The sequence below is a fragment of the Quercus lobata genome, chromosome 4, assembly GCF_001633185.2.
Source record: "Quercus lobata isolate SW786 chromosome 4, ValleyOak3.0 Primary Assembly, whole genome shotgun sequence".
NCBI classification, from domain to species: Eukaryota; Viridiplantae; Streptophyta; class Magnoliopsida; order Fagales; family Fagaceae; genus Quercus; species Quercus lobata.
In genome coordinates, this window is record NC_044907.1 from 44533592 (window position 1) to 44547245 (window position 13654).

The window sequence follows — 13654 nt, forward strand, 5'->3', positions numbered from 1 at the left end:
CTCAATAGGTATGACAATGAGAGAGGGAATGAGAAGAGAATATAAAGATTTCTCTCTAAGAATTAGGTAGCTCTCTCTAATTGAGTAGGTGTTTTGAAGAAACCTCTCTTAGAGTTTTTCCTTCTGAATAGCCACACATATTTTGTGGGAATGGGGGGTATTTATACTGGTGTGAGAATAGAATACAAAATGTCATTTTTTCTAAAAACAGGGTTGGCTGGTAACTTGACCTCGTGACTTAACTGAGTCGCGAGTTCAAGTCGCGAGCTAGTTAAATGGCTAGTCTGGATTGTTGTCCTGTAGTACTCCAGCTGGCATGACTGTTCAGCTCCCCTGCATGCTCTACACGTGTGCAACTTTTGGCGGCTTGCAAGCCGCGAGCTTCCGGCGAGATCAAGCCGCGAGTCTCTGCTTCACTGCACAGTCTTGAGCATTTCTTCATACTCTCTCACACACTATCCTTACATGATTCCCACCTAAATACAAGGTTTCTAAGTGCTATATTACAAGCAAATTTGTCACAGAATAAAGTCAACACATGGTTGATTATATTCAACCTTACATAGCCAATTACATAAAACTAGCACCCGCACAGTGCGGACTACTTTTATATATTATTCATGGAAAATTATGTAAAATCATAAAAATATTATGACAACTCCATAGATAATTAAAATTAAATAAACTGCTTTTTTTAAAAGAAAATGAAAAGGAAAAAAAATTCCCATTTATTTTTATTTTTCTTAATTATTATTATTTTCTAAAATGATGAGAAACTCTCTTAAAATTGAAGGTGTGTTTATGCATTAAATATGGTCAAATGAAGAAAATGCAATATACAAACTACACAAAGGACAACTAATTTCAAGAATACATACAAATGGAGGAATTCGTGGTGGCAAGAACTCCATATCAATGCGGCTCATGACTGAATCATGATTCTTCTTAGGCAGTGAAACTGCTGGTGTGTTTTTCACATCTACCTCCTGTTCATTCTAAAACTAGGGAAATACACTTGTTCTTTAATTGTCTTCAACATAACTATCTCTTGGTTTCACAACTCTCCCTCTTGGAACAGCTAAAGATATTCAAAAAGAAAATTTTCATTTAGAACAAATTAAAAGAGACAAGGAAATTTCAACAATTTTAAAAAATAAGAATGGACATTACATTATATTACATCCCTACTATTCTATACATAGCATCTTATAGAAATTTACCAACTTAAAAGCTCTACAAAGATTATTATTGTTTTGACACAACCAATTAATGGTAACCACCCTTCACACACTATATACAATCATTCATAGTAGGTTGACAATTTTCCTTGAGCATTAGAGTGTGTAAATGACTAAATCTAAGAAAAGAGCAATAAATAGAATGCACCTTAAAGAATATTAAACAATCAGACATATTATTGTCTTATAAATGCAAATGAGGTTAAAACTCAATTCAATAAACATAAATGATAATAATATAGTGTATGGGTGGGGCCAAGATTTTCTAGACGTAAGCAACTAATCCATTCTCTGCCATAGTTTGTAATTCGACCTTTTCTCTGCAAAAATTTGCAATTCGAACTTTGTGAAACATATTTGTATTGTAAATTTTATTGATAGATTAGTATGGTTCTTTATTGTTTTCTTTTTGCTTAACTTTCAAGTGTATTGGTAAGAAACGATGCTTGTGCTTTCTGCATGTGTGTGTGTTTACAATAACAAAGAGGTGAAATATAGCAAGAAACTATCAAACAGTGTTAAGATTGTGAAACAATATAATTTATCGCTTTTTAATTGTGAACATGGCATATTTTTAAATGGGCTTTCTTTCTTATTCAATAACCTGTGCAATGCACAGAAAACTTTTAAATTGTATTTTAACATGTTAAGTTTAAATATTTCTCTAAATTTAAACTATTTGAAAGCTAAATTGGCTCTAATATAAGATAAAAATTGTAGTTTAAACATTTCTCATAAAAAACCTTCAAAATTTTATATATAAGATCCTTATAAATGAGAAACAAATAAAATTTTATATATACGATCCTTATAAATGAGAAACAAACAAATATTATAAAGCAAAATATTATAGTCATCGTAATGTGTGATACATTTGGTTTAATAAGTATTATCAAAAAAATTAGTCATTTACAGTTATATCTTGAAGCTTTATCAATGCTTTTCAAGAATCTATTTCCTCCTATTCTTAGGCTCCTCTTTCCTCAACTTCTCAAGCTACTTAACTCTTCACCAAGTTTTTTATAAGCATTTGATATCTTAATCTAAAACGTAAATAGTCTAGTTTCAGATTCTTCCCAGAAATAAATTGCCAATAATGATGCAGCAAAAAACAAATAGAGACTAAAGTAGAAAACTAATAAAGACTTATCACTGCTACGGTGCTACCCTTGAATTGATGAACATGAGCATCCAATACAACAAAACTACTCAAAACTGACAAAGCCCATGGAGCAAAAGGCTTTCCCAAGGAAACAATGGCTTAAACAGAACAAAACCCACTTAGGATCCACTTCACACAAACATCTAATGAAAGATGATGAAAGGAAAATTTTAAAAAATAAAAAATGAAAAACAAATAAAAGAAACAAACAAACAAAGATAAACTGACCTCTTTACGTAACAGCCACAGGTCTATAGTGACTTTTTCCTACCTAAAAGTGTTATCAATTAGCAACACTGACTCAAAAAAAAAAAGTGTGTGCGATTAACACAAATCTTATTATAATCCCAGAGAAAACTTAAAAATTTGCATATAAATCTTTAAGTTTCTCAGCTTTTTAAAATTTCAAACTAAATCCATGCAATAGAAGATCTCAACCACAAATGAAAAGAAAATTGCGTCAACAAAAAGAGGAACAAAATTTTTCGGGTTAACTGAAGGAGATTGCAAAATTATGTTTGTGTTTGCCTTGAGAGAGAGAAAAAAACTTACAGGTTGAGAAGCAGAGGCAGAAACAGATGAGTGAGGGGAATAGGGGCAGAGCATGCATCTAAAAGAGGGAGAGGGGTAGAACGTCTGGCTGAATTTTTTGGGGACTCAAGCTGAGTTTATTTTAAAGTAAGGGGCAAAGCTTGAAGAAGCGAAGCCAGCCTTTAGCTAAAATTCTCACCCAAAACTCAAATGAAAACAATTAAAGATTCTAGAATCTTTACCTGCTTTCCTATTATATAACCATAGCCCTCAAAACAATTTGGGTGCAAGTCATAACTAACTTGGTTGGGATTTCAAATGGTGTTGTTTGGTAAGTTTCAATTTTAAGCAGTAAGTTTCAATTTTGAGTGAGACTTTTTGTTAAACACATGGAGTACATATTCTAAATGGGAATGAAAAGAAAGTTTACAGCATGAATACACCCAAAAAATGCACCTAAATTAAGCACACTACAATTGAACATTGACAGAAGTGAAGGAAAAAACTTCAAAATAATCCATAACAAAATTTAAGAAACATTACTTAAAGGCAATCCCTTATATATTTTCCTTGTATAGCAGCAACTTTAAAGAAATCAGGAAAGTGGACACATATTTTGTATTTGATTGTTACCCATGATTTAAATGAAAAAATTTTTATGTAACAATGATCATAGAGTTAGATATGATTAAAGCTAAATTCTTTACAACTTTGATCTTTCACAACAATTCACAACAGGGTATCTAATAGTTATAAAAGATATTGTCTCTATAGAGAATCATCCAGAATGTCACTGTTATACACACATAAACTGCTATTTAGCAACCCCTTTGCTAAAGTTTAAAGGATCAAATCTAGGCAAAGTAGAAAGCAGACATTGAATCTTAGATTTTTTTTTCTTTTTTTTTTTAACAAATAGTAAGGATTTATTAACTGAGAACTAGTATCAAACACCTATCAAGCACTATAACTGAAATTTCAAAAACCCTGACTTTAAACTAAACGAATTTAATTTGGAATGAAAAGAATTTGGAGAATGACCAAAGAGTACCAAATTTCTCAAAACTAATTCATATTTCATACCTATAGATCTAAGAAAGAAAGGAAAAAGAAAATTACAGATGGTAGTTCTCACTCTATCATTATATGGTCTTACGGTGTTGATGGTCCATAGATTTTTCTTCTATGGCGAGGCTACTGACGGTGTAGGACTCAATCATTCTGTGTTTTAAAAACCCGAAACAAAAACAAATCAAATCTAAACCTATCCAACAGGAAAACTTGATCAAAAGTAACATTTCTTACCTAAATCAATATTTTTAGTAATCTATATAATCTAAAAAGACAAACAAAAAACAAAACAAAAGCAAATATCTAAAATTGAGAAAACAATCATTTTGATAGAGATCCAAAAACCCAAAACAAAAACAAATCAAATCAAAACCTACCCAACGAAAAAACTCAATTAAAAGTAAAGTTTTATACCCAAACCTACAAAATTGAGAAAAAATTGTACCGTTGTCGATGTCAGTTCCGGCGATCTGGTGGTCTAAATCTGGCAAGTGAATGGACGGTGTATGGTTCAGATGAACTCTGCTCTCTTTCCCTTTTGATTGTAACGCACTATGGGCAACCTTAGGAACTCTACCTCTTTCTCTGTTTCTTCCTCTGTGTCACATTTCATCGCCTCCCTTTCTCTGCTTCTTTCTTTGTGTCCTCATCCCCTCTCTCTATTTCTATTTTTGTGTACACTTAATTTAAACCAGTTATTTTTTGTTGTTTATAATGGGAGGGTTTAAAACGATGTTGTAGCATTCCCAAACAATATAATGTATTGCTTTTTAACTTATACACGTCTGAATTTTAGATAGGCAGTTATCCTATATGTCAGCACCTACTTAATTGTAGGAATCAACACTCTCTCAGCTTCTACTATTATGTATAGTATATGATAATGACATATGTTCCTAACAAGTGAAACACTAGAAACATTTCCAAACTATTTAGAAAACTAATATCTTGAGCTCAAGAAACTCGATTTGCTCTTAGAACTCGATCCTAAGAGACTCGATTTTTTTTTTTTTTTTTTCCTCCTAGTTGCAATTTTTTCCTATGCTTTGCTTTCCTTCTTCCTTCATTCTTTTTTTTTTCTTTCTTTCTCCACCTTTCTTTTCCTACCATCCCATTGCTCTTCTCCTTTCTTAAACATCCAGCGTGTTCTTCTTCTTCCACTTTACTTTCTTAAACTTCCAATGCCCCCAAAAATAAAACCCAATCAAAAACCCTAGAACTGATCCGATTGGATCTTTTCCTCTAGCTCTTCTTCTTCTCCTCCTCCGAAGTGGTGGCAAGCGTCAATGCAGCTTAGGTTTGTGATTGGGTTTTTTTGTGTTTTTGGTTTGACTCTACTTTCTTAAGCTTGCTGGGTTTGTTTTTTGTGGGACTCGATTTCGACCTAAATTTTCATTGAAATTGAGTTTTTAATACTCGAGTTACTACAGTGAACTCTTGTCTTACAAACTCGAGATGTTAGTTTCCTAAATAATTTGTAAACGATGCTAACTAACAAAATTGTTTGGAAATTGATGTTATTTTGAAAAACAAATCCCTCCTCTCCCTCATCCTCAAGATCTCTTTTCCAGGGCCACCAAGTCTCTCTCTCCTATCCTTATGATAGTTTTTAGACTCCTTAAAAATACAATTCGATTAACCTAGGTAATTAGCCAAGTTGTTACTTAGTCCAAATTAACAAATCTAGGTTATCACAATCAAAACAATTATATCATGCAAAGCAGTGGAAAGATAAATAACACAATGATATGATCACCTAGGAAACCAAACCGGTAAAAACCTGGGGAGGATTTAACCTAACTATCCTCAAGGTAAACCTGAATCCACTATGAAAAAATCAAAGTTGTTTAATAGGACTTAGACCGCTAACATCCTGTTGTTACCCACCAATAGAAACTTACTGACACGACCATGTGCAAGCTCCGAAACCACGAACTCCTTTCTTGGATTCTCCAACAAGCACAAGCACACCGACTTGTGTTTCTTTAAGTTCTTATGGCAACAATTGAATGATCATTAAGCTCTTGAAGAAATCTCCTTCTTGATAATCCTAAGCTTGTGTAAAGGAAAGCTCCTCACAGATCTCACAAGAGATTTACACAAACAACAATATGAGCAACACTAAAACGTGGCTAAGGTTTGCCTTATATATCTAGGGCAACTTAGAAAACCCTAAACGTTTTAAAACAAAACTAGGGCTGAGTTGGAATTCTACAAAAAACGCATCTGACCCGATTTTCGATTGATCGAGTTTGAGGTTCGATCAATCGAACCAGATCGAGAAACATAAATGATTCCTGCATCAACTTATTCCAACTTTTCATAAATGAACCAACTTTGAGGCACAGATCTCACAAGAGATTTACACAAACAACAATATGAGCAACACTAAAACGTGGCTAGGGTTTGCCTTATATATCTAGGGCAACTTAGAAAACCCTAAACGTTTTAAAACAAAACTAGGGCTGAGTTGGAATTCTACAAAAAATGCATCTGACCCGATTTTCAATTGATCGAGCTTGAGGTTCGATCAATCGAACCAGATCGAGAAGCATAAATGATTCCTGCATTAACTTATTCCAACTTTTCATAAATGAACCAACTTTGAACAAGTCTAAACACAACTAAACAACTTGTTTTGGTCATGGTTTGCCAACAACACACATTAGAGTTCTAAATACATAAAATCCTAAGTCTTTAGAACCTAACAAACTCCCCTTTTGGCAATCTGTAACAAAACACAACTAGAAGCTCAAAGTTTACAAAGAAAAGCCCTTTACAAAAGTAACGCTCATAAAAACAAATTCAATCCTAACTACTATCCATCAGTTGCAAGTGTAGACAGCAACTCAATTGAATCAACCTGTATATTTCCTGAAACACTAAACAAAATTGCATAACCGCATGTGTGGAAATTACAAGTAAACAAAATAAATTTTGGATTTCAAACAATCACACAATAAAGACATATATCAATGAAAAACTCATAAATATAAATCAATAAGCAATTGAAACAAGAAACATATAAAGCAAAAAAAAAAAAAAATCTCCCCCTAACATGAATAGCCCAACAAAACAAAAAAATGTGGCAAGAGCTAAAAAGGTAAAATACAATGTGAAGCACCTAGATACAATCTAAACTCCACAAGCTCCAACCAACAAAAATGCTCTCCCCGTGAAAACAAAACTCTACAAATGCTTAAATATGTACTCCCCCCTTTTTGTGACGGATTGCCAAAGGGCAATCAAAATCCATCATCAAAAGGAGGTGGCGGTGAAGATCATCGAAATTGTTCCAACTCTGTGCATAAAGCATGGATCTCATCGAGAACGTCCACCAAAATCTGTCCATGAGCCGCCTGAACGATCAAGACATGATCCAACGTACATCGAATGTATGAATCATCCGAATTAGTCGGTGGAGAAACATCAGTATCAGCAGCAGTAGCAGCACCAGATGCCTCAATAACAGCAGCATCTGTAGAAGAGGAAGGAAGGGAAACAACACCAGATGACACACTGCTAGGACGCGTAGGACCAACTCTCAAGTGAGTAGCCCTCTGCCTAATGAAGGTGGCACCTATGGGAGCTAAAACATGAACGGGCTCATCGGCAAGGAAATCAGCTAGGCCAAGAAACAACAAAATTCTATGAATGAAAATAGGATGGATAAGCACATGCCCTACAGCAGAACTCCTATGAACTTCGTTCAAAGAACGAAGAAACAAATGTGAAAAGCTGATAGACGCACCAGACACAAAAGCGTACAAAAACACACATCGCTCAAGAGGGATGGTGTGGAGATGAGAAATAGGCCACAAAGAATGACACGCTATCCTAAAGAAAAGACAGGTAGTCTTAGTATGCTCAACAGACATGATCCGAGGATCAGAACCCCACTGGATAGAAGACCCAGTGATGTGTGACATGATGACCTCTAAGGGTGGAGACTCATCATAGGGATAAACAGGCTCCCTAACGATCAGAACCCCAAGAGCATTAGCCACTATCCGAGGAGTAATGGTGAACTCAACACCTTGTATCCAACTCCTAACAAAGGTGTTGGAATCATAGACATGGCAAGAAAGATTCGAGAAGAACTCTTTAATCAAGGCGATCGGGGGTGGATGATCTATCTCTAACAGGGACAACCAACCTTTAGACTCAAGGTTTGCCCTAATGGCCAGACCAACCTCATCTAATACCATAGAACGCTCAGCCCAAATCTTATGCTTACAGTTCAGTTTCTCAAAGGCCCTTCTGCTTTTGTCATTCCTAAACACCTTACTCTTAGAGGGAGACTCAGAGGAAGTGGAAGGGGTCCTATGGGCTCTAGTCTTCCTAGGCATGGTGCTAGGATAAGGACCAACACATAAAGCAAAAAAAAAAAAAAAAAAAAAAAAAAAAAAAAAAAAAAAAAACATAAAACCAAGGGCAGACTACAAGTTAGCACAAAAAAAATATAAAACAAAAATCTATAAATGTCATGATGCATGTCCTAATGCAGTGTAATTAAGTTCAAATTAAGCTCAAGTTCTCAAAATTGGCTTGAGCATAGAGTTTCTAACAAAAACCCCAAAAATTTGAAAAACTACTTGTTCAATTTGTAAAAGATTGACCAATTGATCATCACACAAGATAAAATACATAAAAAATAATGATCTATTACATCAATTCAACAAGCCAATTTCATCAATTGAAACCAATTTGAATAAAATCCCCAATTAGAGTTCAATACAAGCCCTAGAATTTTTAATTTTTCACAAATCCCCAAATTGATCAAATTAACCATCATAGATCATGAATATATCAATATAGCAATAAAATCCATTGATGAAATTCACCAGATAAGGTTTGATTCATCAAAAATCCCAAATTATAAATAGTATGAAAATTTCACCCAAAAACCATGAAATAATGCATGAAACATGAAAAGCAATGCAAAAGGAAGGTAATATAGACATACTGGCTTATGGAGAGAGAAACCTTGCAAGAAATTTGGAGGAAAACGACAAAAAAATCTTTGTGGAGCCTTGTCGAGTCAGAGAGAGAGAAAAAAGTTTTGAGAAGTTTTGAAAAAGTTTGTTTGAATAGGTCAAATTTGATTTTTTTTTTAAAAAAAAAACCTGATTCACGAGTTTCAATTGATCGAAATAGACAGAGGCTCGTTAAAAATTTTAAAACAATTTCAAAACAGTTTCAATTGATCAAAAAACATATTGGATCAATCGAAACAGACAAAGGCTCACAAAAATTTTTAAGGAAAAACACAATTTTTGAAAATTTTTTTAGAAACATCTTAAAGCATTGAAATTGATGAACAAAATGCATGAGTATGTGATGATATGATTTTCAAAAACAAGGAGTTAAGCCCAATTTTCCCAAAGTTAAAATTTCTTACATTCTCCATAAATTTTCAAGCATCAAATCAGTTTTGCACAAAACTCAAAGTATTTGCAAACTTGGTTGGTTAGACCAAAAACACACACAATAACATGTACAATGTTTAGCAAAGAGTAACTTGTGTAATGTATACAACTAGCAAAAGCTTGAGTTACATGTGAGGTGATATGTGTATAGCAATTAAACACAAAGTCTACAAAATTCATCATATAGAATTTGAAAGAGACTATCACCTAAAGAGTTACATCATATAACTCCCACATCTCCTAGATCATAAGCTTGCAATCATGTAAGTTTCTTGATTTTGCCTCATATTGTACACACAAATTTTAATTATTTAGAAACTTATTAAAATAGCAAGGATAATGTACACACCAATTTTATTTGATAGATTTAACATTAAGTCCAATAATGTACACATCAATTTTAGCATTTAAACCGAAACTACACCTTATGTTCTTTTTGTGCATGTGCTACACTTTCTCGAGCACAAAATCTTACAATATACACTAAGGTGTTCATGATTGGCTAGTGAACAGTGATGGGATGGTTATTTATGCCTTTCACTAAAGGTTCAAGTCCGACAGTCAAAGACATAAGACTTCAAGATCAAGACAAAGTGAACAAAACCATAAACATCTTTCCCACACAATATGTACTACAAAGCTTCAACTAGTAAAGTGCAATAAGTAAGCTCATCAAGGCTAAACAAGGTACAAAAGACATGTTATGTGGAAATAAATTGACCAACCTAGTTCTCAAAAACCAAGAAAATAGTGCAAAACATAATTTGGTTCCTTTTTCTCCTTTTTTTTATTTAAAAAAAAAACAAAAAAAATATAGAATGAAATGCATGAATGTTATGCAACACAAATCCTAGAAACAGAGAAAACAAAAACCAAAAAACAATGGTCACAAAGAATAGCAATGAAGCACAAGGACATGTCAGAAAAACTCAATTAGATTGAGCCTTTTGCATATTAAAAAAAAAAAAACAATCTAGAATGAAATGTATGAATGTTATGCAATGCAAATCCTAGAAACAGAGAAAACAAAAACCAAAGAACAATGGTCACAAAGAATAGCAATGAAGCACGACGACCATGTCAGAAAGACTCAATTAGATTGAGCCTTTTGCATTTTTTTTTTTTTTTAAAATCTAGAATGAAATACATGAATGTTACGCAATGCAAATCCTAGAAACAGAGAAAACAAAAACCAAAGAACAATGATCACAAAGAATAGCAATGAAGCACAAAGACTATGTCAGAAAGACTCAATTAGATTAAGCCTTTTGCATCTAAAACTTTTTAGATGCACCATGAGCATTGGAGTTTTTTTTTCACATGGGAATGATTACCAACTCCAGGATTGGAATAAAGGTTTAAAGCCTTTACCAATTCACCAATGAGTACCATAGGATCTTGTGCTTGAGGCACAGTTACTTTTGGTTTGTTTGCTCTCTTAGCAGCTTGCAATTTGTAACAGTTTGGACGAATGTGTCCAGACTTTCCACAAAAATGACAAACCCATGCAAACTTATCATGTGACTTGTCCTTAGAAAGGGTAGGCTACTTAGGTTTTGACTATTTCAGATCAATCCTAATCTTCCTAGATGGTGAAACTTCTATGGGTTTAACAACCTCACTCATAAGGGTTTGACAGTTTCACTCACAATCTCACTCACAGAAGGTTCAAAAGAAGATAAAGGGACAAAGTCTGTGGAATGGGGAGCAGACACAAAGATGCTTTCAACAAAACCTAATTCAGATTTGTCAAAAGGAGACTTTTGAACACTCAAGATTTGATCAAGTTTAGAACTAGCAAATCTAGCAATAGATAAATCAAGTTCCAATGATTTAACTTTATCAAGCAATAGCATATTCTCAGTTTTCACATTGTTCAAAAGTTCATTAGCATCAAACAATTTTACAAGAAAATTCTTCTTATCAAGCTCAAGAGATTCAATTTTCTTCAAGCCAAGTTCAACATTCATAGCATCCTTTGCAGCAACTTTGCAAAGTTTATTGTAGGCCTCTTGAAGATCTGCATTCTCAGAGAGTTCCCCATCAAAAGGGTTCTCTTCAGCAGATATGCTTTCATTGACTACAGCAATAGCAGTAAAAGTAATGAAGTTTCCATCCTCGTCACAACTAGACTCATCATCAGAAACTTCACCATCACTAAGGGTTACAGCTATAGCCTGACTCTTAGACTTCAAATAGGTAGGACATTCAGATTTCATGTGACCATACCATTGACATCCAAAGCACTGAGTACCCATAGAATTATTTGAAAATTGATCTACTTTTTCTCTAGATTTATCATTATTGTTAACCTTAGTGGGATCATTCTTCCAAAAGTTTCTAGGTTTAGCAGTGTTCATACCTTTTGTCCTTCTGTTACTATTCTTGAGAAAGTTTCTAAAGTTCATGGTGAGGTAAGCAATCTCTGTAGTAGAGAACTCATCATCAAATCCACCAACCTCAATATCATCAACTGACTTAAGAGTCATTGATTTGGATTTGCTAGTTTTGGGTAGGTCCAACTCATAAGATTGAAGAGATCCTATAAGTTCATCAACAAGGATGGAGTCTTAAAGTTCAATTTAATCAACCATCTTGTTGGCTTTATTCTGTGCCAAATTTGCTTGTATTTCAGCAATTAGTAACCCTATACTTAGGTGGGATTGTTGTAAGGGTAATGAGTGAGATAGAGTGTTGAAATGCTCAAGAGTGTGCAAGAAAATAGAGACTCACGACTAAATCTTGCAGGTGACTCATGGCTGCAAGCCGCCAAAAGATGCACACGTGCCAGGCATGCCAGAAGTTGAAGCGTCATGCTAGCTGGAGCACTACAAGACAAAATAGGACAACTAGCCATTCTATTATCTTGTGGCTAGATCTCGTGGCTCAGTCAAGCCGCGAGGCCAAGCCGCGAGCCAGCCCTGTTTTAAAAAACCTGACTCTTCACATTCCATTCTCACCCCAATATAAATACCCCTTATACCCATAAAAGAAAGAGAACTTCTAGAGAGAATTTTGAGAGAGAAATCCTAAAGTAAAACAAGATTGATTCATCCACAATCTTCACATAAGAAACTCTTCAAATTTCTCTATTCTCTTCCTCTCCATTGTTAAATCCTTGAAAGGCCTTTTACCAAAATCTTTTCTCACCATATCATTACTGTGAGAGGGCTGTTTAGTGTTCTGGGAAGTAGTTAGGAAGGAACCAATTTATATTGATTGATGCTATGGTCAAGTAGCGGAATCTGGGAAGCTAGAAAATAGATAGGTTTGGTGCAACCTCGTTGGAGCAAGAAGCTTGGAGGGCTTAGGTACACTGGGTAGATTAGGCTTGGAGGGTCTATTGTTGTTCATGTATCCCAACTACATTTTCTAGTGAATTACTTACTACTTGGAGGGCGGTAAAGAGATTTTATGCCGAGCACTTCGGTTTCCTCTTCGATTGTGTTTGCATCTCTCTTCCCTTTATCTTTACCTTTTATTTTCTGTTGTAGATGTGATTTTAATTGACTTAGATTGTTTACCAATTCTGTTTATAGCTTGTGTTCATTTTCCACACACTAGTTGTTTGTCATAAAGCTTAAATTGGTTATTTTGTAATTGGGGGTCAAAACGTTCAAGGGTATTTTATACACTATTTGAACTTTCAATTGGTATCAGAGCAGGGTGCACTCATTGTGGTTTAATTACCTAAGTGTGATCCTAGACCCCCTTTGTTATGGATGCTATTATGGAAAAGGCCATGCTGAATTGTGGCTTAAGTGTTTGTGATAATGACTCTATGGGTATGTTTGAAAGGTGTCCTAACAATGAACTCTTAGAGTTATTAAAAACAAAGAAACATGCTAGGATATTTGTTCACATGCTGAAATATTTTGAAAATAAGAATCACATCTTACACAATAGCATATCTGAATCTAAATCTTTGATTAAGAAGTACAAAAGAAAAAATAGAATGTTGTGTGAGAAGATTGATAATCTGAAAATGAAATGTTAATCTAACAGAAGCATGAAAACTGAAGATAAAATTCTATTTAAAGGTCAAGAATGTTTGTCTCATGTGAGCTTATTTATGCATACCTCATTAAAGGTATTTAATTCATGCTTATGGTATCTTGACAGTGGGTGTTCTTGTCACATGACAGGAGATAAATCATTGTTTAAGACACTCAAAGAGAAGGTTGGTGACTATGTGACTTTTGGTGATGGAAGTCGTGCTCAAG

General features: G+C 34.3%; 1 long non-coding RNA gene across 1 annotated transcript; it reads right to left on the reverse strand.

Moving 5' to 3' along the window:
• Positions 1-888: 888 nt before the first annotated feature.
• Positions 889-4589, reverse strand: LOC115988068. Its single transcript, XR_004091310.1, has 3 exons — positions 4448-4589; positions 2629-2667; positions 889-1078 (listed from the first exon to the last, which is right to left on the reverse strand). It is a non-coding gene; the product is annotated as an uncharacterized LOC115988068 (long non-coding RNA).
• Between the last annotated feature and the right edge of the window lie 9065 nt (positions 4590-13654).